The sequence below is a fragment of the Schistocerca cancellata genome, chromosome 3 (genome assembly GCF_023864275.1).
Source record: "Schistocerca cancellata isolate TAMUIC-IGC-003103 chromosome 3, iqSchCanc2.1, whole genome shotgun sequence".
NCBI classification, from domain to species: Eukaryota; Metazoa; Arthropoda; class Insecta; order Orthoptera; family Acrididae; genus Schistocerca; species Schistocerca cancellata.
Window position 1 is genome coordinate 911,149,735 of NC_064628.1, and position 25,555 is coordinate 911,175,289.

Consider the following 25,555-nt stretch of genomic DNA (forward strand, 5'->3'; position numbering starts at 1 on the left):
TTGTTGTTTCCTTTTATACATAATCTACAACCATTCATACAGTAATGAAATAATAATAATAATAATAATAATAATAATACAGATAAATGTTTATTTTTATTATTTTTTATATATTATAACGATTTTGTAAATGTCTTGCCAGGAGACGTCACAGCTATAAAATCAATTTTCCTGTACATGTGGGTGATAGGGACCATTTATAAAGGAAATCGTGCAACAACAAACACATTTACTTATTAAGATGGTTGCTCTTATCTTGCCTAGGTGCGCAAAAAACGAAACGCTGCCTCCCGGAGTCGGCTGAATGACACGAGCGTATGCAGTGGTAGGAACTTTCCTGCCCGGTATCTGTTCCATCGGAATACCGTTCATGTCGTACGTCAAAGATCTTGCTGATACTGGCTCACATTAAGTCTGAATCTTTTACAAGCACGACACGCGAACTCTGTAACGCACAAAGGTGCGTCTACCACCAGTACACTAACACCGTAAGTAGCAGTACACGTGTGATTTTCTCTTGGCTGCTGCCCACAACACATCAGTAAGCCGAATTGTATTAGTGTAGCAGCATCAAGCTAAATAGTGTAGTATTTCTGGCTTTGCAGCCATCATATTCGGCTACAAGAAGCTCTTCTTAGAGCAGTTGAGAAGGCAGCAGTGGGAAGACGACGTAATGTGGTGTGGGAAGTACCAATGACAGACGGTTTGTTCGGCACGGGTATCGTGAGAAAGACCGCCTAAATTGTTATCCTTCTCCACGATTGTTGCTGCGTTCGGTAGTTGCGCGCCAAAATTACAAACTTCTGTTATCAATATTAGAAAAACTAAACAGCGTATTTACTTGAATTACAAATTTAAGCATCTCTCATTAGCATGCTATTATTCCATTATTTCACAAATATTAACAACCAGCAGAATAATAAACAACTGCAAAACGAAAAGACAGACGAAGCACTTCGTTGATATTCGGATCGCGCCTAACTTGGATGGCGAGCGAAGTGGTTCGGCTGTAAGATCAGAGCTGATTTGGCAGCCTTGAAGGACGGACATGTCCGCCGCGATATCAATTAAGACTTAACTTGCAATGTCTAGTTGAGAACAGTGTGATTTTGATTACAGAAATACGCAGTTAATTATTTTGTTGAAGAATGGAAAGTAATTGTGACTCTAAAGTGGAATGTAATTGTGTAGTTTCTCGTGTTCTGTCAATAAAAAGCGAATGGCATCCCTTATAAACAAACTGATCGGAAATTTAATTATTTCTAAAATAACAGTTCGTCCCTAAGAGTTTCTTACGGGCTCAAGATTACTGATTAACCACCTACGTGCTGTTTTCTGAGCAGGTGACAAGAACTGTAGAAGACTGCAGGTTGTGAACATTTGTTAGAATTTATGCATTCCACTTAGAGCGGTACAAGCAAATGGGCACCTCGCATGTTCTGCAATCTTAGTACAAATGAGATCAGTGACACGTCATCTGTGGCAACAAAGAGGAGGCATGAAGAAGAGAAATATTTTTGAGGGAAGGGGTTTATTATACACACGTACTGGGTATTTCAAAAATGACCGGTATATTTGAAACGGCAATAAAAACTAAACGAACAGAGATAGAAATACACCGTTTGTTGCAATATGCTTGGGACAAGAGTACATTTTCAGGCGGACAAACTTTCGAAATTACAGTAGTTACAATTGTCAACAACAGATGGCGCTGCGGTCTGGGAAACTCTATAGTACGATATTTTCCACATATCCACCATGCGTAGCAATAATATGGCGTAGTCTCTGAATGAAATTACCCGAAACCTTTGACAACGTGTCTGGCGGAATGGCTTCACATGCAGATGAGATGTACTGCTTCAGCTGTTCAATTGTTTCTGGATTCTGGCGGTACACCTGGTCTTTCACGTGTCCCCACAGAAAGAAGTCACAGGGGTTCATGTCTGGCGAATAGGGAGGCCAATCCACGCCGCTTCCTGTATGTTTCGGATAGCCCAAAGCAATCACACGATCATCGAAATATTCATTCAGGAAATTAAAGACATCGGCCGTGCGATGTGGCCGGGCACCATCTTGCATAAACCACGAGGTGGTCGCAGTGTCGTCTAAGGCAGTTTGTACCGCCACAAATTCACGAAGAATGTCCAGATAGCGTGATGCAGTAATCGTTTCGGATCTGAAAAATGGGCCAATGATTCCTTTGGAAGAAATGGCGGCCCAGACCAGTACTTTTTGAGGATGCAGGGACGATGGGACTGCAAGATGGGGCTTTTCGGTTCCCCCTATGCGCCAGTTCTGTTTATTGACGAAGCCGTCCAGGTAAAAATAAGCTTCGTCAGTAAACCAAATGCTGCCCACATGCATATCGCCGTCATCAATCCTGTGCACTATATCGTTAGCGAATGTCTCTCGTGCAGCAATGGTAGCGGCGCTGAGGGGTTGCCGCGTTTGAATTTTGTACGGGTAGAGGTGTAAAGAGGCGCATGAGACGATACGTTGGCGTCATTTGGACCGCAGCTGCAACACGGCGAACGGAAACCCGAGGCCGCTGTCGGTTCACCTGCTGCACTAGCTGCACGTTGCCCTCTGTGGTTGCCGGACGCGGTCGCCCTACCTTTCCAGCACGTTCATCCGTCACGTTCCCAGTCCGTTGAAATTTTTCAAACAGATCCTTTATTGTATCGCTTTTCGGTCCTTTGGTTACATTAAACCTCCGTTGAAAACGTCGTCTTGTTGCAACAACACTGTGTTCTAGGCGGTGGAATTCCAACACCAGAAAAATCCTCTGTTCTAAGGAATAAACCATGTTGTCCACAGCACACTTGCACGTTGTGAACAGCACACGCTTACAGCAGAAAGACGACGTACAGAATGGCGCACCTACAGACTGCGTTGTCTTCTATATCTTTCACATCACTTGCAGCGCCATCTGTTGTTGAAAATTGTAACTACTGTAATTTCGAAAGTTTGTCCACCTGAAAATGTACTGTTGTCCCAAGCATATTGCAACAAACGGTGTATTTCTATCGCTGCTCGTTTAGTTTTTATTGCCGTTTCAAATATACCGGTCATTTTTGAAACACCCTGTATATACACTATGTGATCCAAAGTAGCCGGACACCCCCAAAAACATATGTTTTTCATACTAAGTGCATGGTTCTGCCACCTACTGCCAGGTACTCCGTATGAGTGACCTCAGTAGTCATTAGACATCGTGAGACAGCAGAATAGCGCGCACCGCGGAACTCACGGACTTAGAACATGGTGAGGTGACTGGGTGTCACTCGTATCATACGTCTGCACGCGAGATTTCCACACTCCTAAACATCCCTAGGTCCACTGTTTCCGACGTGATGGTGAAATGAAAACGTGAATGGACCCGTACAGCACAAAAGCGTACAGGCCGACCTCGTCTGCTGGCTGACAGAGACTGCCGACAGTTGATGAGGGTCATAATGTGTGATAGGCAGACATCTATCCAGACCATCACACAAGAATTCTAAACTGCATCAGGATCCACTGCAAGTACTACGACAGTTAGGCGGGAGGTGAGAAATCTTTCGTGGTCGAGCGGCTGCTCATAAGCCACACATCACGCCGGTAAATGCCAAACGACGCCTCGCTTGGTGTAAGGAGCGTAAACGTTGAACGATTGAACAGTGCAAAAATGTTGTAGGGAGTGACGGATCACGGTACACAATGTGGCGATACGATGGCGAATGCCCGGTGAACGTCATCTGCCAGCGTGTGTAGTGCCAACAGTAAAATTCGGAGGCGGTGGTGTTATGGTCTGGTGTTTTTCACGGAGGGGGCTTGCACCCCTTGTTGCTTTGAGTGGCACTATCACAGCACAGGCCTACACTTATGTTTTAATCACCTTATTGCTTCCCACTGTTGAAGAACAATTCGGGAATGGTGATTGCATCTTATAACACGATCGAGCACCTGTTCGTAACGCACGGCCTGTGGCGAAGGGGTTACACGACAATAACATCCCTGTAGTGGACTGGCCTGCACGGAGTCCTGACCTGAAGCCTATAGAACACCTTTGGGATGTTTTGGAATGCCGACTTCGTGCCAGGCCTCACCGACCGACATCGATACCTCTCCTCAGTGCAGCACTCCGTGAAGAATGGGCTGCCATTCCTCAAGAAACCTTCGAACACCGGATTGAACGTTTGCCTGCGAGAGTGGAAGCTGTCATCAAGGATAAGGGTGGGTCAACACCATATTGAATTCCAGCATTACCAATGGAGGGCGCCACGAACTTGTTGGTCATTTTCAGCCGGTGTCTGGATACTTTTGATAACATAGTGTATCACCCTCTCTTCTTTCTCTCTCTTTTTCAATTTGCCATAGTAGTACTATCACACTTTTATTAAGGTAAATCCGTCTTCAACCCTTCAGTAAATGCAAAATGTTCATTTCGATATTCTACCATTGCTCGATTTTGGTCTGGATGAATATTTGGCTTTCTTTGATTTTCTTGAGTTTTTGGTGCAAAACCATAGCCGACACTATTTAGTCGAATGTAAGAGCTTGTTTTAATCTTCTGAAGTTACTGACAAATACGTATGCCGTACAACTAAAGTGTTTTAATGTGATTGAAAGTTCTCGCAAGCGTCTTTCTCCTGCAGAGTACTGCTCTACACGAATATTCACGGGCTATTTTTCTTTTTCCGATCAGTGAATAAATTAAAAGGACAGTAAAAATACCATGAAACTTTGCTCAGTGTCTCTAGCATGTCCGTCGATCGCATGACGTCGCACTTTTCAGTTCCGAATGCACACTGAGAACGTAAGGTGCGTAGAACATGAAGAGTTTATTAAAGAACTGTCAGAGTTGCAGTGATAGATTTTTAATAAACTCTTGCTTCTTCACCGTACATCAACAGACTGTTGTAGAACCGTAGTGTCCAGCCAAGTTTGAAGTGCGCGTTTTCATTAGATTTCTTGACGCTGAGAGGTTCCACCTGATTTCCACACAGCCCACTTAATGTATCTGCCACGAGGGACAGCAAAGTTGGACAGAGGTGCAGGAACTTTGAAGCAAGACGTACAAACGTTCATGATGCGCGCGGTCAAATGATCTTGTTCAACGAGTGGATCAGGCGATTCGAGAAAATCTTCTACAAAGGTCAGTTCAGAATATGCGAAGAAGAATGTGTCACTCTGTTTCTTCAGGTCAATATTCAGCCCTACGCTGCGTCTGTAACGAAGACGCTACTTCAGCGTTTTCGCTGGGAAGTGTTCGATCACCCACCATACAGTTCGGACTAGGCCCCGTCTGACTTTCACCTCTTCGTCCACATGATCCGCTCGCTATGAGGACAGCGTTTAGTCGCAGACAACGAGCTGCAGACCAGCACAGAGAAATGGCGCCTGTCTGCTATGCCGAGAGTATTGAGACGTTGGTACCACGCTACGACAACGGTCAGAGTGGCGACTACGCAGAGAAGTAGCTGGTAGGTGTTGCTATATGATGCGAGTAAAATAATCACTTTGGTTTTCATTTCGTGACCGAGGGGACCAAAAAATAAAAAAAAAATTTAAAAAAATTGCCCTGATACACTACAGGCCATTAAAATTGCTACACCACGAAGATGACGTGCTACAGTCGCGAAATTTAACCGACAGGAAGAAGATGCTGTGATATGCAAATGATTAGCTTCTCAGAGCATTCACACGAGGCTGGCGCCGGTGGCGACACCTACAACGTTATGACATGAGGAAGGTTTCCAAGACATTTCTCATACACAAACAGCAGTTGACCGGCGTTGCCAAGTGAAACGTTGCTGTGATGCCTCGTGTAAAGAGGAGAAATGTGTACCATCACGTTTCCGACTTTGATAAGGGTCGGATGGTAGCCTATCGCGATTGCGGTTTTATCTTATTGCCACATTGCTGCTCAGTTGGTCGAGATCCAATGACTGTTAGCAGGATATGGAATGGGTGGGTTCAGGAGGGTAATACGGAACGCCGTGCTGGATCCCAACGGCATCGTACCACAAGCAGTCGAGATGACAGGCATCTTATCCGCATGGCTGTAACGGATCGTGCAGCCACGTCTCGATCCCTGAGTCAATAGATGGGAACGTTTGCAAGACAACAACCATCTGCACGAACAGTTCGACGACGTTTGCAGCAGCATGGACTATCAGCTCGAAGACCATGGCTGCGGTTACCCTTGACGCTGCATCACAGACAGCAGCGTCTGCGATGGTGTACTGAACGACGAACCTGGGTGCACGAGTGGCAAAACGTCATTTTTTCGGATGAATCCAGGTTCTGTTTACAGCATCATGATGGTCGCATCCGTGTTTGGCGAGATCGCGGTGAACGCACATTGGAAGTTTGTATTCGCCATACTGGCGTATCACGCGGCGTGATGGTATGGGGTGCCATTGGTTACACGTCTCGGTCACCTCTTGTTCGCATTGACGGCAGTTTGAACAGTGGACGTTACATTTGAGATGTGTTACGACCCGTGGCTCTACCCTTCATTCGATCCCTGCGAAACCCTACATTTCAGTAGGATAATGCACGACCGCATGTTGCAGGTCCTGTACGGGCCTTTCTGGATACAGAAAATGTTCGACTGCTGCCTTGGCCAGCATTTGCTCCAGATGTCTCACGTCTGGTCAATGGTGGCCGAGCAAGTGGCTTGTCACAATACGCCAGTCACTACTCTTGATAATCTGTGGTTTCGTGTTGAAGCTGCATGGGCAGCTGTACCTGTACACGCCATGCAACTTCTGCTTGACTCAATGCCCAGGCGTATCAAGGCCGTTATTACGGCCAGAGGTGGTTGTTGTGGGTACTGATTTCTCAGGATCTGTGCACCCAAATTGCGCGAAAATGTATCACATGTCAGTTCTCGTATATCTGTCCAATGAATACCCGTTTATCATCTGCATTTCTTCTTAGTGTAGCAATTTTAATGGCTAGTAGTGTATCTAGGCGCTCTCCTGCTACCTGCAAAACAAGTTGCGGAATTCAGGTAGGGGCGTTAGTGAGCCGTTCCCCCTTCCTTTTCTGACTTGCCGAGTTGCTCTGTGTCCGTTCGTATGGAGGTAGCAGTTAGTCAGCACCGTGCATTAGTCTTGTAACTCGGTGTTACTCCGAAGCCGCCACGTCGTCCCTCTGATTGCTGCTCATATCTGGCGATATTGCGACGACAGCAGGGAGTGGCGACTGTGACGCAGACAACAGTGGTGCGCCGGCGACGTAATCCGCTTTGTCGGCCCATTGAGCCCCTCCGCTAAGCGGGCGTTTCTCTCTCCCCTCCCCTCACCCTCCCCCCCTGCAACCGGCACCCAGGGCGCAGCCTCGCGACTTGTGCAGACAGCGCGGCCGTGTTTGCCGAGTAATACGAGCGGCGAGCGCGTCCCGTCCCCGGGATAAATAACATTAAATACGGCGGGGAATGCAGCGGCCAGATGGCCAGCCGCCATACGGGCGCCGCAGACCGCCGCCTCCCGCCTTCTGCCGTCCCGTCCCGTGATGAAGCCCGGCGCGGCGCGGCCGGCTAAAACAATGAGGCGCAATCTCTGCCGGGGATTGCCCGGAGAGCCAGGCAGACGGAGTACAGTCGCGGCCGCTCGCCACGGACCGCTATTGTGTGCACGGCGCCGGGCGCCGGGTGGCCACAATGGGAACACGTGCTAACTTACTGCCTTCACTAGCCAGGTGGCCGTGCCGCATCCCACCTCCGATCACGGCTTGGGACAGGCACGGGCGTAAGGTCCGGTTCTTCGGGAGACAAGGTGGTCAGATTGTAAGGGCCATCCTCCTCTACCATTACATTTCGTCAACAGTAGTAGTCGATACCAGAAATATTGAAACTTCCCGGCAGATTAAAACTGTGTGCCGGACCGAGACTCGAACTCGGGACCTTTGCCTTTGCCTTTGAGGACGGGGCGTGACTCGTGCTCGGGTAGCTCAGTTGGTAGCCGGCACGGTAGCTCAGCGTGTTCGGTCAAAGGGATAGTTGCCCTCTGTAATAAAAAAAACTGAGTTAATGCATCAACAACCAACTGAAACGGGTGTTTTACAACGTCCGCCCAAAGCAGATACAACGAACAAAAAACAACGAACAAAATAAGATTTAAAAAAACTTGCCCGCGGAAGGCAAAGGTCCCGATTTCGAATCTCGGTCCGGCACACAGTTTTAATCTGCCAGGAAGTTTCATATCAGCGCACACTCCGCTGCAGAGTGAATATCTCATACCAGAAATATTTTTAGGGTTTTGGACCGCCAGTATTATCTCTCCTGTTTTTCTGAAAAATTTCGTATAATTTGATTCACAAAACGCTAAATTCCAAACCCAAATTTATGAAAAGGAATTACTTTGTTCTCGTTGTTACAATCAATATGTACTAGCTCTGAATGTACAGTTAAAATCCTTTTTTTTTTAGAAGCATTTGAAATCACAAAATATTTGACACATTTAAAATTTCTCTCATTAACTACGAACTCTAATACCGTTTATTATGTTCATTTCTGGATTCATTAATAAAATAATAGTCTAAACCACTGTTTTCCAACAGGTGGTCCGCAGACCACCAGGGGTCCGCGAGCTATGCCAGAGGGGTCAGCAAGATGCTATTAGAATAAAAAATAAAATATATTTCTTATGATAACAGATCTTTTGTTTTGGCCTCTACCTGCATGAGCAGAGCTTAAGCGAACGCCAACTTCTGCGTCTAGTGTCTTCCTAGAGCCAACTGACACTAGCACACACTAACGCAAAACTAGAATTAGATAGAGGCAAATAGTTCTGCTGTATGCCGTTAGACTACGCGCGCTGACTCTTTGCAGCTGACAACTGACAGTTGTAACTGTATTTGCTTCAGTCAATAATACCTTGTATGAAATTAGTGTTTTCTTAGTTTTCACACATGTCTACCCAATGCAAGTGTAGTACACTTCAAAGACCAATACACACAGTTTTAATTTTTTCCTGTCATTTTTAGTTCATACTCAATTTACATTTTTTTACGGAGTTTGTTATACTAAACAGCCAGATTTGAAGAGAAAGATTTTGAGCAATAATCAAAAATTTAACTATAACAATGTTGGCTAAATTGAAAAATTTTTAAGCTCAATATTTTTTTCAATCATGAATATGTCAATATTTTTCTAAGTACCAAAAATAGAAAACGTATAAAACGATTCTTAATTTGGCTTTTTAGGTACTTGATACTGTGATATGACAAGGTACCAATCACGCTCGATGACGGGGTCCTCGAGAAAATGTTGTTGGGAACCCCTGGTCTAAACTAATAGAAATTCATTTTTGAAGAAAAATTGTAAACCATTTGGAATATTGTTATTACCGTAGACTGAAGTAGTACTACGCATGCCTCTGATGTGATCGGACGTAGTTTTGTATTTTGGACGAACAATGTAATTTCGGATTTGTTAATGTGAAAATTCAAAAGACAGTATGATACAGTAAAATGTGCAACAATAAATTGTCATGAAAACAAAAATTATGCAAAGACATTCCTCAAAATTATTAGGATCAATTGAACCATGAGAATCTAAAATGTGAGAATTTCAGCTTCAAGAGTCAGGCCCCCATGAAGAACTGGAGACAACTGTGCGAGGAAAGGTAAGTAAAAAGTTTTTTGTGATACCTTAATCTTCTCGAATCCTCTGAAAAGACTTCACCATCCTGGACAGTAGCAACAACAAGAAAGGGAGGGGTAGATCACAAGATTTTGCTACTGACGTCTTTCTCACCCCTTCCCTGTCAGGGTATACTTTGTCCTGACTTTTTGTTTTAGTCATCGATCTTCGGTCCGCCACGAATTCCTCTGCTGTGCCAACCTCTTCATCTCAGAGTAGCACTTGCAACCTACGCTCTCAGTTATTTCCTGGATGTATTCCGAACCCTGCCTTCCTCTACAGAGCGGGCAGTTCCGAGCCAGCTCGACTAGCGAAGAGACCGCCTTCTACTTGTGTACTTCGCACGGCGTCGTTTGCTTCTAGCAAGTCCACAGCTGCCCGTCTTCAGTGAACATCCTACTGGGACGAGAACTGTTTACTATCCAGCCTTAGCTTCTGGAATTGTAGTCTGCTGTCTGAGTCGATTTGTACAAAGTTAGGCATTCGTCAATAATCATTATTAGAGTTTCAGTGTTCTCTTCATTTTCCTCTCATATTGTTTCCCCGAGCGCTCTATAAATGGTTGAGAATGGCGACGAACAAAATCTGCTTCTGTGATTGTATCAAAAGTATGATACAACATCCCTTTTCTTCCATAAATTCAACAATAACGAGTTTTAAATCGAGAATCGTTCCAGGCATGCGCTTGTCATAATCAAGATACTTTGCAGAAACGTATGATGTTCAAATGGTTCAAATGGCTCTGAGCACTATGGGACTTAACATCTGAGGTCATCAGTCCCCTAGAACTTAGAACTACTTAAACCTAACTAACCTAAGGACATCACACACATCCATGCCCGAGGCAGGATTCGAACCTGCGACCGTAGTGGTCGCGCGGTTCCAGACTGGAGCACCTTTAACCGCGTGGCCACACTGGCCGGCTGACGTATGAAGTCTCCATATTCTTCGTTCAGTTCCACTGAAAACCGTTGCAACTGACAATGGGATAATGTGTGACTTCAGAAATTTTACTATTTGTAGAAACTATTTCTTGACGTGCTCCATCGCTGCAAATTTAGCACTATATGCTTCTTGACGTACACGACAATGAATCCCGTCTGTTGATCGTTGTAATTTTTTACACTTTCATTATGAACTAAATCTTTAAATACACTCCTGGAAATGGAAAAAAGAACACATTGACACCGGTGTGTCAGACCCACCATACTTGCTCCGGACACTGCGAGAGGGCTGTACAAGCAATGATCACACGCACGGCACAGCGGACACACCAGGAACCGCGGTGTTGGCCGTCGAATGGCGCTAGCTGCGCAGCATTTGTGCACCGCCGCCGTCAGTGTCAGCCAGTTTGCCGTGGCATACGGAGCTCCATCGCAGTCTTTAAAACTGGTAGCATGCCGCGACAGCGTGGACGTGAACCGTATGTGCAGTTGACGGACTTAGAGCGAGGGCGTATAGTGGGCATGCGGGAGGCCGGGTGGACGTACCGCCGAATTGCTCAACACTTGGGGCGTGAGGTCTCCACAGTACATCGATGTTGTCGCCAGTGGTCGGCGGAAGGTGCACATGCCCGTCGACCTGGGACCGGACCGCAGCGACGCACGGATGCACGCCAAGACCGTAGGATCCTACGCAGTGCCGTAGGGGACCGCACCGCCACTTCCCAGCAAATTAGGGACACTGTTGCTCCTGGGGTATCGGCGAGGACCATTCGCAACCGTCTCCATGAAGCTGGGCTACGGTCCCGCACACCGTTAGGCCGTCTTCCGCTCACGCCCCAACATCGTGCAGCCCGCCTCCAGTGGTGTCGCGACAGGCGTGAATGGAGGGACGAATGGAGACGTGTCGTCTTCAGCGATGAGAGTCGCTTCTGCCTTGGTGCCAATGATGGTCGTATGCGTGTTTGGCGCCGTGCAGGTGAGCGCCACAATCAGGACGGCATACGACCGAGGCACACAGGGCCAACACCCGGCATCATGGTGTGGGGAGCGATCTCCTACACTGGCCGTACACCACTGGTGATCGTCGAGGGGACACTGAATAGTGCACGGTACATCCAAACCGTCATCGAACCCATCGTTCTACCATTCCTAGACCGGCAAGGGAACTTGCTGTTCCAACAGGACAATGCACGTCCGCATGTATCCCGTGCCACCCAACGTGCTCTAGAAGGTGTAAGTCAACTACCCTGGCCAGCAAGATCTCCGGATCTGTCCCCCATTGAGCATGTTTGGGACTGGATGAAGCGTCGTCTCACGCGGTCTGCACGTCCAGCACGAACGCTGGTCCAACTGAGGCGCCAGGTGTAAATGACATGGCAAGCCGTTCCACAGGACTACATCCAGCATCTCTACGATCGTCTCCATGGGAGAATAGCAGCCTGCATTGCTGCGAAAGGTGGATATACACTGTACTAGTGCCGACATTGTGCATGCTCTGTTGCCTGTGTCTATGTGCCTGTGGTTTTGTCAGTGTGATCATGTGATGTATCTGACCCCAGGAATGTGTCAATAAAGTTTCCCCTTCCTGGGACAATGAATTCACGGTGTTCTTATTTCAATTTCCAGGAGTGTAGTTGCAAATTCAGGTAATGATGATGCAGGTGGACAGCGATCACGCTCCCTTCTCTCCAAAATAGACCACAAAGGCGCAATATAACTGAGATCTGATGACTGTGTTGGACAGGGAGTTGCAACAATTCATCCTCGTATTCACAAAACTAGTCCTGGACTATGAGAGCTGTGTAAACAGGGGCGCCTTCGTCGTTGAATGCTGCGTCAACATTAGGGAACAAACAACGTACCAAAATGGCCACTTAATCGTTGGCAGTAGTGCGACCTTGTAGGATGACCATGATGTCCATGGAATTCAAATCATCGCCGAACTCCAGCAAAGAAGCTTCACTGTTGAGACGTAAACTCGGCCAGAAGTATGAAATAGTGTGCAACAAGTCTCCTCCCACCCGACAGTCCAAGTTTTATGGCTACGGCGCCACGTTTTCCCGTTACGGGCATTTGCATCACTGACGAGTGGTCCTGGAATGCCTCTCCCTGGTTACGGAGCACCCTTCGTGTTGTCTTGTAGCCGACACTTTTCTCGACTGCGAAATTCAGTTCTACAGTGACTTTTACGCTGTTGTCCTCTTATTTTTCGTTGCAATGCTCTACAATCGCCGTGCGTCGCGATCACTCAGTAATGTCTCTTGCAGCGGTCTCTCCACGATATTTTCAGAAATTTTATAAATTATATAACTCAGTACATATCTCGAAATATCTCTTCTTATCTTACCGATTATCAATGCAAAGTAGTTTCAAGCCCAATTATTTCTTGGAGCGTCCATTTACTCCATGGAATAGCTTCTCTGCTATCTATGTTTTCTCTTATGAAAAGAATAGGGACTTTTTGCCGATTAGTCGTGAAAGAAGGATGTATATGTATGTATTGTTGAGCTAGTCGCCATCTTGATGAGATTCTGTATGAGAAGGAATTTAATACATGAACTAAACTAAAGTAAGTGTGTTCGCGTATTATTTAACTGATTACTATTGACAGTATCTGCTTACTACGCTATGTTGCACGGGATCAGTGGGGAACGTCTGATTTACACTGGACGAACCTGCCGTTTTGTATGCTCAAGATATCCAGTTACTTCAAATAAATAGGCTAACACGGTCTTACCAGCAGATCTCCGGTCTTCCCCATGTGATCACCGAAAGTTAATAATTATTACAGATGTTTCCAGGAGATCGACTGACAATTTTCGTCGCACCGAGACTTCGAAATTGTTTCACTGCCTTATGGAATTTAAGTTAAGCTTAATTTAATCAGGATAGAACAGTATTGAACTGTGTGAATGTGATAAGCCTGCTTTGTCAATGAAAATTCCCTTAATATACGCATGTTTTACTATCCTGATCAGTGAAGCTAAATCAGGCCGGTGTGAGAAAGGTTTTTAAATTTTAGATCCCATACAAAATATATTAAAACTCGATACACTTTCGTCCGCGTTGTGACTTAGCGGATGATGTTTTTTCTCTTTACCCGAACCTGGTACATGGGTTCGAGACGGTGTCTCTTGAAAATGCTAGGACTTTGGCCACCACACGAGAACCAACAATTTAGCCACGCTCAAATTTACTTGGCTCCCGCACAGTACACTCCCAACTACACAGAACACTGCTCCGACCACGAGTGACGCTTGTGACATATCGAGGACTCTGTAGATGTGCCGTTTGTCGTCAAATACAGCGAATAGCAGCCTGAAAGCTTGGCTAGCGTCCGTATTCATGTTGAAGTACGCGTTTCTCTCGGTGTTTCCGTATTTTTGTCCAATGCCTCTATATCAATTTCCAAACTTCTGATCCAAGTTCAAGAGAGTGAAATAGCGTGAGAAACAAAAGTCTGGGAAAATGTTGCGGATACCAGAGAATCATAAAGGATATGTTTAACAAAGGACACTGTGCAACTTCAAGCCTGAGAGCCTGTTGTTATGGATAGCCTTGCGGCATTCCACCCAGGTGGGACACACATTCACTGGCTGGCCATACCTTCTGCAAACAACATCAAACCCTTCAGTGCACAGGCAGAACCCGTAAGTCGCCGTTAAGGGGCTCGGGAACGCCCTATACTTGCAATGTTAAAATAACGCTTATAAATTACATCTTTCCTCACAAAGTATTTGAGGTAGGAAGTTGAACTTTTTACAGATTATTTATTGGAATATGGGCTACAACTTAACACAGGGATTTTACAAAATTTTAGTTCAGTTATTAAAGATGATTTTTTTTCAATTGCAGTGAAAATTCACAACATTTTTTTGCAATTTTTTATTTATATATTCAAAAATATACAGTTTTTTGGAAAAAGGCTTTGTTAAATTATGCAGAAGGTACTGTGTAACATTTACTGAAAGTTTGAAATAAATATGTTTGGAAGATCCTTAGAAAACATGTAATTAGTATGAGAAAATAAAAGTTTTGGGAATCGAGCGACAAAGATTGGATTAACTTTTTAGTGCATTCCAGGTCCATAGGATGGATTATCTTCATCGTCTGCAAACTCCTCCTCCAGCTTCCTCTTGTTCCTCCTCCTGTTTACTCTTGCTTGTATTTCTAGACTCTTTACAGCCCTGTCTGCAGCCCGAAGGCGTTCCTTGTCTAAAGCAAGCATCCCTCGTACCATGTTAGAATGTTATTATTTACAGTAATAACACATACCTTTGGCTTTCCAACATTTCTCCTTTTCTTAAAAGCCTTCAGAGGATTTCTAATAACTTTACTTTTACTCATTATTATACTTCAACAAAACAGAGACTCAAGAAACAGAATTAATTACGAATGTTTTCGAGATAACGAGAGATTACATAAACATGAAACAATCGACAATCACACCAGCGATATATATTGAACCATCACAGGTTAGCCACAACACACACTTTATCTCACATCACTAAAATGTACCTGATGAACACGGACGTTAATAATAACACCACTTGACAGCAGTTTAACAGCGCCACAGTGGGTCACGCCCATGTGGAACACATTTCAAAAAAAATTTAAAAGTAGTTGGAGTATTCGGAATTGAATAAATTATATATCTATTAAAAGGTAATAGTCTGCAGATTCAGAAAACGCAAAAAAGTAAAACTTGAACTTTTCATGATTTTGAGCCTTTCCGGAGCCCCTTAACTGAGACAGGCTAGACAGGAAGGGAAAGAGTCTACACGAGGGCCGGCCACAGCGTGCCCAACTTCAAGCTTGTAGCGTGTGGGCTTACGCCCGTCCTGTCGCTGGGCTTCTCTCGTTCCTTCTCGTCTGAGGTGCTTTCGCCCTGGCTGTGTCTTGTTCGGGCGATACAGCACAGGAGAGGGTCATACCCCCCGAGCCCCCGCCCAGTCTTCTCTTCGCGCCTGATAAGTAGACTGATATACGATGGTACTGCCCTTTCCACGAGAATAATGAAAGAAAAACGTATTTTGGTACAACTCGTGTTATTTCGGAATGCAGGCTTTCTCGGCGAATTTCATGAGTGTAAACTTCTCTGATAAAAATGAGTAGAAAATTCGTGTGCAATCTAGCACTGCCAGGATGTAGATAGTGACATCTATATCTCCATTTACTTCTACATGGATCCTCTGCAAGTCACATTCAAGTGCCTGGCAAAGGGTTCATCGAACCACCATCAAAATAATACTCTATTATTCCAATCTCGCAAAGCGCGGAAAAAACGAACATCTGTATCTTTCCGTGCGGGCTCTCATCTCTCTTATTTTATTATGATGATTGTTTTCCCCTATGTAGATCGGTGTCAACAAAGTATTTTCGCATTTGGAGGAGAAAATTGGTGATTGGCATTTCGTGAGAAGATTCTGCCGCAACGAAAAAGCCCTTGTTGTAATGATGTCCACCCCAAATCCCCTATCATTTCAGTGACACTCTCTCCTCTATTTCGCGATAATACAAAACGTGCTGTCCTTCTCTGAACTCTCTCGATGTACGCCGTCAATCCTATCTGGTAAGGATCCCACAACACGCAGCAGTATTCTAAAAGAGAACGGACAAGCGTAGTGTAGGCAGTCTCCTTAGTAGGTCTGTTACATTTTCTGAGTGTCCGGCCAATAAAACGCAGTCTTTGGTTAGCCTTCCCCAAAACATTTTCTATGCCTTCCTTCTAATTTAAGTTGTTCGTAATTGTAATTCCTAGGTATTTAGTTGAATTTATGGCAGTTTGATTTGACTAATTTATCATGTAAATAAAGTTGAAGGGATTGCTTTTAGCACTCATGTGGATGACCTCACACTTTTCGTTATGTACGGTCAGTTGGCAATTTTCGCACCATGCAGATATTTTTTGCTAAATCGTTTTGCAACTTCTTTTGATCTTCTGATGACTTTACAAGTCGATAAACGACATCGTCATCTGCAAATAATCTATAACGGCTGCTCGGATTGCCTTCTAAATCGTCCAGTATAACGAAAAAAATAAGTGAACTTTCTGCGAAGTGCTTCGTGAATGAACCACCACTATTGGCTTCGGTTAATTCTTGTTTTTTTACGTATATGAGTGGCTAGAAGATTTTTAATTAGTAAGACCCAGCATGTTGACGTTGTCTTGGACGCAGAGTGCTAGTCCGGGAGACAGTGGTATCGTCTTCAGGGAAGTGCGATATAACCGCTCTTACTCTTTACTTATATAAGCAAATGGTTCAAATGGCTCTGAGCACTATGCGATTTAACTTCTGAGGTCATCAGCCTTCTAGACGTAGAACTACTTAAACCTAACTAACCTAAGGACATCACACACATCCATGCCCGAGGCAGGATTCGAACCTGCGACCGTAGCGGTCCCGCGGTTCCAGACTGTAGCGCCTAGAACCGCACGGCCACTCCGGCTGGCCTTACATAAGCGATCTGAGGGACAACGTGACAGGCAATGTGTGACTCTTTTCTCATTTACGGGAAAGCGTACAGAATGAGTCTGACAAAATTTATATCCCTTGCAATGTAGGAAAATGTAAGTTAACGCCGATGAGTGGGAAAAACGATCCTATAATGTTCGAAAACAGTATTAGTGAAGGTCTGTTTGACACATTCCGGTTGATTATATATGTACGTGTAACGTTACAAAGCGACAGGAAAGGGAACAAGCACCAAGCATGTAAGAACTGTAGCAGGGAAGGCGATCGGTCGACTTTGATTTATTGGGACAATTCGTCTGTACAGAACACGCGTGCGATCCGTCCTTGAGTACCGCTCGAGTGTTTAGGTTCTCAGTCAGGTTGTACTAAAGGAAGAATTCGAAGCAATTCAGAGGCGTGATGCTAGATTTTCTATCTTTAAGTTGTGTCGGCACACGAGTTTTTCGGAAACGCTCCGTGAACTCAAATGGGAATCCCTGAAGAGAAGGAGACATTATTTTCCCGGAACACTATAGACAGCCGGCATTTGCGACAGACTGAAGATCGATTCTGCTTCAGCTAACGTACACCTCGCGTAAGTACCGCAAAGGCAACATAAGAGACATCAGGACTCACTCGTGCGCAGGCATACAGACAGTCGTTCTATTTTCGAGTGGAAGAGGAAAGGCAATTACTAGCCATAGTACAAGGTACTCTCCGCCATGAACCATGCGGTGAATCACGGAGTATGAATGTAGTTGTAGATTTAGATTGTCGCTTAGTTTCCAACAACTACGAATATATATTAAACTTTCGTCTCTTCTTACGACATTGTGTACGGGGTTTGTATTTCCTCACTTGTATTGTTAATATCATTTCTTTTCTCTGATTGACGTTAAGAATTGCAGACTTAAACTGAAGAAACAGCAGAAAGGTAGTAAATTAAGAAGATGTGACCTGTATAGATTTAAAGAACTGTTGATGAGAGTTCTCAAAGGGAGCAATGGGCAACGATTGACTGAAAAGTGAAACGAATATAATAAAAGATGAATGGGTAGCTTTGAGAGATGACAAGAGCAGAAAATCGATCAGCAAAAGGACAAAGGCTTAGTACAAAACCTCGCATAACAAACGACATATTTAATGTAAATGACGAAAGGAGAAACTATAAAATAGCATCAAAGAGGAATGTAGTAGTAAATGAGTTCTGCTATTTGGGGAGCAAAATAACTGATGATGGTCGAAGTAGAGAGGATATACAATGTAGACTGGCAATGGCAAAGAAAGCGTTTCTGAAGAAGAGAAATTTGTTAACATCGAGTATAGATTTAAGTGTCAGGGAGTCGTTTCTGAAAGTATTTGTATGGAGTGTCGCCATGTGTGGAAGTGAAAGGTGGACAATAAATACTTTAGACAAGAAGAGAATAGAAGATTTCCAGGTGTGGTGCTACAGAAGAATGCTGTAGATTAGATGGGTAAATCACATAACTAATAAGAAGGTATTGAACAGAATGGGAGAGAAGAGAAATTTGTGGCACAACTTGACTAGAAGAAGGGATCGGTTGGTAGGGCATATTCTGAGGCATCAAGGGATCACCAATTTACTATTTCAGGGCAGTGTGGAGGGTAAAAATCGTAGGGGGAGACCAAGAGATGAATACACTAAACAGATTCAGAAGGATGTAGGTTGCAGTAGGTACTGGGAGAGGATGAACCTTGCACAGGATAGAGTAGCATGGAGAGCTGCATCAAACCAGCTTCTGGCCTGAAGACCACAACAACAACAACAGGAATGCAGACGTCGAAAAAGTTAGAGACAGAGAGCGTGAAATGGATGTGAGTGCGAGACTGCAGATCTAAAATGTTGAGTCAGTTAGTTTTCAACTCCTCGTTCACGTGCGATGTAAGCTGCCTGTCTTGTAGGGAGGCCACAGGAATAAACGGCAAAAGACTATACCTAGCTAGAATATCCACACTTTCACTAAAATTAATAGAAGAGATTGCTGACAACGACGCAGGTTTGTAATGATACACAGTTATTGTGTTCATATATTCTTCTATAAGGTGCACAAGTTCTTACAAGGAACCACTCAAGATAAAAGTCTATCAAAACCCTAGTAAGCTATCAGACGAAGGATGAAAAGTAGAATGAGTTCATAAAATGTTTGCTCGCCTTAAACGCTCATAAATGTCCGAAATTCGTTGGTTCCGCCACACGGTTTTTAAATTGCGGCACGGAATGCATTTAAACAAAATTTTTTTGTTGTTCCGACTTGCTGTAACTTTTCAAAATCGGTGTCTGCCACACTCGTGAAAGTCTCTGTTCAGACAAAAGAGTCCACAACTCGGCTTAAAACAACCAAAGTACTTTCAGAAGAGGTCGCTGCGTGGCCGAAAACGTTCTCAGTTCATAATTTTATAACCACCTGCGGATCAAAGAATCGAGCGACATGGACACGGCCTAGCTTCCCTGCCGCCTAACTCTTACGCTCAAACTCCCAGGTCTTTTATTCTGTATAAGACGGGAGCCAACCATATCCAAAAAGTCTTGTTGCTTTTTAGACTTGCACGGACCTTGCGATAGTGAAGCGTTCGCCTGAGGAAGGTTTCATTCACTTCCCGCTACTCAACTCCGACATCTACAAATTCCCTATAATTTTTCTTTAAAAGGAGATTACTTGCTTTCCCCTCAGTGCAAAATATACCTTCCTGATTTCGACTTGTGAATCTGATTTTGATTTATTGGATGTATCTTCTTCGGCTTTGGACTGAGATTCTGTAACGTCTGCAGCCACAGGTAGGCTTTCTATAGAGGATAACGTGGCTTGTTCATTTTGTTCTTCTGGTTTCTGAATTTCCGTTACCACTCAGTGTGTATATTTAGATGTATCATGCACCACAGCAACTGTAGTGCTAACTGGCGCCAGTGAAGTGTACGTCACTGTCTTGTTCGCGACTTCCGTATAACTACTGGGGATGTCACTTGTATCATTACATTATCGTTTCTTTCCGTGGGGGCTGCACCAGTACTCTTCTAGTACAATCAGTACGCAGGTAGTCAATAGAATGACAAATGGAACACGTCTGCGGTTGCTCGCTGTACGTTAGAGGCGCTCGGTTTCCCACAATTTGCAATTAAGGCGTAAGACGGTAAGTGTCTCTTTAATTACACACGAACGTTTTGTTCGCCACTGTTGAATTGAAATCAGAGTGTGCTAGAGAATTTATCATTTTTAAAATGATGCTGTATCGTTTAAGATACTGCGCTGTCAGCTTCTTTGAGCTAATGTCTCGTTGATTGTCATCATGAGGCTGGGTGAAACCCGGCCCAGTCCCACCGACAAAAACTCGCTGACAGGACGAGGAATCGAACCCAGGCCCTCTGCACGGCAGTCAGCTACTCTCATCACTCAGAAACGAAGGCGAACATTCTTAAATATAGCAATATTAATAGCTGCAAGTGGTGATTAATCAGCTGCTTATGAGTTAAAAAATGTACGATATTTCGTTATGTTCAAAAGTAGTGGTCGGCGGTCACAGTCTGCTCTTTTTTTCCTATTGAACCCAAATTACACATAACTCACTTTTTGTGCAGTGAAATCATACTGGGGAGAGCATCAAAAGGAATAAAACTTTAAAAATAAGAACCACTTCACTGCCCACCAGCTACATCTACATGACTACTCCGCAGTTCACACTTCAGTACATGGCAGATAGTCTTCGAACCACCTTCAAACTATTTCTCTACCATTCCACTTCCTAACGGTGCGTAGGAAAAATGAACACTTAAATCTTTCTGTGCGAGCACTGACTTCTCTTATTTTATTGTGATGAACATTTCTCTCTATGTAGGCTGGCGACACCAAACTACGTTGACATTCGAAGGAGAAAGTTGGTGACTGAAATTTCGTGAAAAGATCTCGCCACAACGAAAAACATCTCTGTTTCAAGGATTGCCAAGAAATGGTTCAAATGGCTCTGAGCACTGTGGGACTTGACTTCTGAGGTCATCAGTCCCCTAGAACTTAGAACTACTTAAACCTAACTAACCTAAGGACATCACACATATCCATGCCCGAGGCAGGATTCGAACCTGCGACGGTAGCAGGCGCTTGGTTCTAGACTGTAGCGCCTAGAACCGCTCGGTCACTTCGGCCGCCTAATGATTGCCACCCCAACTCGCTTATCATATCCGTGAGACTCTCTCTCCCATTTCGCAATAGTACAGAAGAAGCTGCCATACTTTGAACTTTTTCGATGACCTCCATCAATCCTATCTGATAAGGATGCCATACAGCACAGCTATACTCTTGCAGAGGACTAACTAACGTAGTATAGGCAGTAGTACACCTTCTACAAATAATACGTAGTGTCTGGCTTGCCTTCCCCACAGCATTGTCTAAATGATCATTCCCACTTAAATTGTTCGCATTTGTAATTCCTAGGTATTTGGTCGAGTTGACAGCCTTTAAATTTTTGTGGTTTATCGTGTAATTGAAACGTAGCAGATTTCGTTTTGTACTCGAAGCGGCAAACCTCGTATTTTTCCTAATTGGGAGACGATTGTCATTTTTCGCACCATTCAGACATCGTACCTAAGTTCAAAAATGGCTCTGAGCATTATGGGACTTAACATCTGAGGTCATCAGTCCCCTAGAACTTAGAACTACTTAAACGTAAGTAACCTAAGGACATCACACACATCCATGCCCGAGGCAGGATTCGAACCTACAACCGTAGCGGTCGCGCGGCTCTAGACTTAAGCGCCTAGAACCGCTCGGCCACAACGGCCGGCGTACCTTTTTGCAGTTGGTTTTGATCTTCTCATTACGTTACTAGACAGTAAGTGACAGAATCATATGTAAGCAATCGAAAGGGAATGCTCAGATTGTCTCTTAAATTGTTTATGTAGATCAGGAACAGCAGGTGGCCTATAACACGTCCTTGGGGAGCGCCAGATATCACTTCGGTTTTACTCGATGCTTTGCGAGAGGAAATCTGGAATCCAGTTGCTCCACATCTGACCGATGTTCAAGGATAACAGTACCAGTTCTATCAGACTTCCCGGAAGGATTAATACGACCTGGCGTGTTTTTATAATTCACAACATTTTTCGTGAAATTTTAACGTCGATTGACACTGATGTGCCGTACGCACGCGAAGCAATCGCGAGCGAAAGTGCAAACGACATTAAAGCTCTCGACCAGCACGTTCCGAAGGGAAAGCGCAACGCTACGCTGTCAGATACCCGTCGAAGATAGTGTCCACACAGGATATGCAGCGGCAGCGTGCCGCAGGGAGAGGACTCGGCAGCTAAATGCGGGGGCGGCACGCACAGTGGCGACCGGAAGGGAAAGCTGGCTGTGGACACGGCAGCACTTTGCATTTACTGCGACGCCGGACGCGGAAGCTGGGAGCACCGAGTCGGACAGCGGCGGCGGGAGTCACGGCCCACTCCCTCGCCGCGCGTTTTTCATTATTTAGCAGGCGCGCATCAAACGGCGTTTAATATGCTGATGGAGCGGCGCGGGGCGGGGTGGGCGTCGCCACCTGCTCGTGTGACGCGAGCAGACGGCTGACAGTTGGTCAGCTAAAAGCCGGCCATCTGCAGCAAACAGCGCGCCGCGCCGCGCGCACATGGCGGGCCGCCACGACACTTGCCAGATGGGCAGGCGGCGCCGCGCGGAGAGAGCGGGCGCGCACTGACAACACAATGACGGCTGCCTGTTTGTTCCGCCAGCGCTCGCGGCTGGGCGCCTCCTCGGCCCAGCATCGGGCACCACACTCCAAAATGTCGTCTCCAGCCGTCCGACAATGTTATCTTCTCTCAGAGTAACTGCGTTTGTGACCCGCTAGCAAACCGTGACTCTTAGTTTAGTGGCCGCAGTCTGACACATACAGTCGTGACCCTCGTGATCATTTCTGTTATACACTGCGGACAGCAGCGCTCCCAGCGAACAGTCAGTTACCCATCTGAATACAATAAAATGAAACTACAGGGTGTTTCAAAAATGACCGGTATATTTGAAACGGCAATAAAAACTAAACGAGTAGCGATAGAAATACACCGTTTGTTGCAATATGCTTGGGACAACAGTACATTTTCAGGCGGACAAACTTTCGAAATTACAGTAGTTACAATTTTCAACAACAGATGGCGCTGCAAGTGATGTGAAAGATATAGAAGACAACGCAGTCTGTGGGTGCGCCATTCTGTACGTCGTCTTTCTGCTGTAAGCGTGTGCTGTTCACCACGTGCAAGCGTGCTGTAGACAACATGGTTTATTCCTTAGAACAGAGGATTTTTCTGGTGTTGGAATTCCACCGCCTAGAACACAGTGTTGTTGCAACAAGACGAAGTTTTCAACGGAGGTTTAATGTAACCAAAGGACCGAAAAGCGATACAATAAAGGATCTGTTTGAAAAATTTCAACGGGTTGGGAACGTGACGGATGAACGTGCTGGAAAGGTAGGGCGACCGCGTACAGCAACCACAGAGGGCAACGCGCAGCTAGTGCAGCAAGTGATCCGACAGCGTCCTCGGGTTTCCGTTCGCCGTGTTGCAGCTGCGGTCCAAATGACGCCAACGTCCACGTATCGTCTCATGCGCCAGAGTTTACACCTCTATCCGTACAAAATTCAAACGCGGCAACCCCTCAGCGCCGCTACCATTGCTGCACGAGAGACATTCGCTAACGATATAGTGCACAGGATTTATGACGGCGATATGCATGTGGGCAGCATTTGGTTTACTGACGAAGCTTATTTTTACCTGGACGGCTTCGTCAATAAACAGAACTGGCGCATATGGGGAACCGAAAAGCCCCATGTTGCAGTCCCATCGTCCCTGCATCCTCATAAAGTACTGGTCTGGGCCGCCATTTCTTCCAAAGGAATCATTGGCCCCTTTTTCAGATCCGAAACGATTACTGCATCACGCTATCTGGACATTCTTCGTGAATTTGTGGCGGTACAAACTGCCTTGGACGACACTGCGAACACCTCGTGGTTTATGCAAGATGGTGCCCGGCCACATCGCACGGCCGACGTCTTTAATTTCCTGAATGAATATTTCGATGATCGTGTGATTGCTTTGGGCTATCCGAAACATACAGGAGGCGGCGTGGATTGGCCTCCCTATTCGCCAGACATGAACCCCTGTGACTTCTTTCTGTGGGGACACTTGAAAGACCACGTGTACCGCCAGAACCCAGAAACAATTGAACAGCTGAAGCAGTACATCTCATCTGCATGTGAAGCCATTCCGCCAGACACGTTGTCAAAGGTTTCGGGTAATTTCATTCAGAGACTACGCCATATTATTGCTACGCATGGTGGATATGTGGACCGCAGCGCCATCTGTTGTTGAAAATTGTAACTACTGTAATTTCGAAAGTTTGTCCGCCTGAAAATGTACTGTTGTCCCAAGCATATTGCAACAAACGGTGTATTTCTATCGCTGCTCATTTAGTTTTTATTGCCGTTTCAAATATACCGGTCATTTTTGAAACACCCTGTATATGCAGACTGAAGTGGACTGAGGAGTGAAAGGGAACTTGCATTGAGGAGGGAGGCGTGCTAGAGTAGTCTGTGTGGTTGTACAGCGCCGTTGTGCCAGGGTGCCGTAGTGGTTAGCGCATCTGCTTGGCAAGCAGGAGACCTTGGTTCGAATCCAGGCCTTGATAAACTTCCGTTCGTCACCTCAGTCTGCATAACATCGCAGATATTTGATACCTGAAAATGTCTCTGGAACCATATAGTTTCATTTGGCTTCAGGCAGGATCCCGCTTTTCGTTCCATGCTGAGCAGCTATTCCAATAGAGTTGGAGAGCCTGTACAATGTTGTTCGAGGTTAGGTGGAATGTCAAGTGCGCTGAGGCGTGAATGAGAATTTGTATTGAAGAAGGAGGCGTGCTAGGGTAATCTGTGCAGTTGTGCAAAGTCACTGTGCCAAAGCGGCGTAGTGGTTTGCGGATCTGCCTACTAAGCAGGAGACCTGAGTTCGATTCCTGGCCGTAATACATGTTTTCATTCATATTTACGTCAGTGACTGTAACACTTTCTTTGTTTCACGATTGCAATTTCGGCCGTAGGCCATTATCAAGTGAAGATGTTATGGCTATTAGGCTATGTCAACCTAAAATGAGCTGATACATTTATATGTCATTGTCATTGCTACTAAATACAGTGGTAACGCTGTTACATAGTGCGAGCATTAAAAGTTAATCTTCATTCATTGTTTCAGCATATATATATATCATCATCATCATCATATATATATATATCATCATCATCATTTAAGACTGATTATGCTTTTCAGCGTTCAGTCTGGAGCATAGCCCCCCTTATACAGTTCCTCCATGATCCCCTACTCAATGCTAACATTGGTGCCTCTTCTGATGTTAAACCTGTTACTTCAAAATCATTCTTAACCGAATCCAGGTACCTTCTCCTCGGTCTGCCCCGACTCCTCCTACCCTCTACTGCTGAATCCATGAGTCTCTTGGGTAACCTTGCTTCTC

At 45.2% G+C, this 25,555-nt stretch overlaps 1 non-coding gene across 1 annotated transcript; it reads left to right on the forward strand.

Moving 5' to 3' along the window:
• Nucleotides 1–24,646: 24,646 nt before the first annotated feature.
• Trnaa-ggc (transfer RNA alanine (anticodon GGC)) lies at nt 24,647–24,718 on the forward strand. Its single transcript has one exon. It is a non-coding gene; the product is annotated as a tRNA-Ala (tRNA).
• Nucleotides 24,719–25,555: the final 837 nt, after the last annotated feature.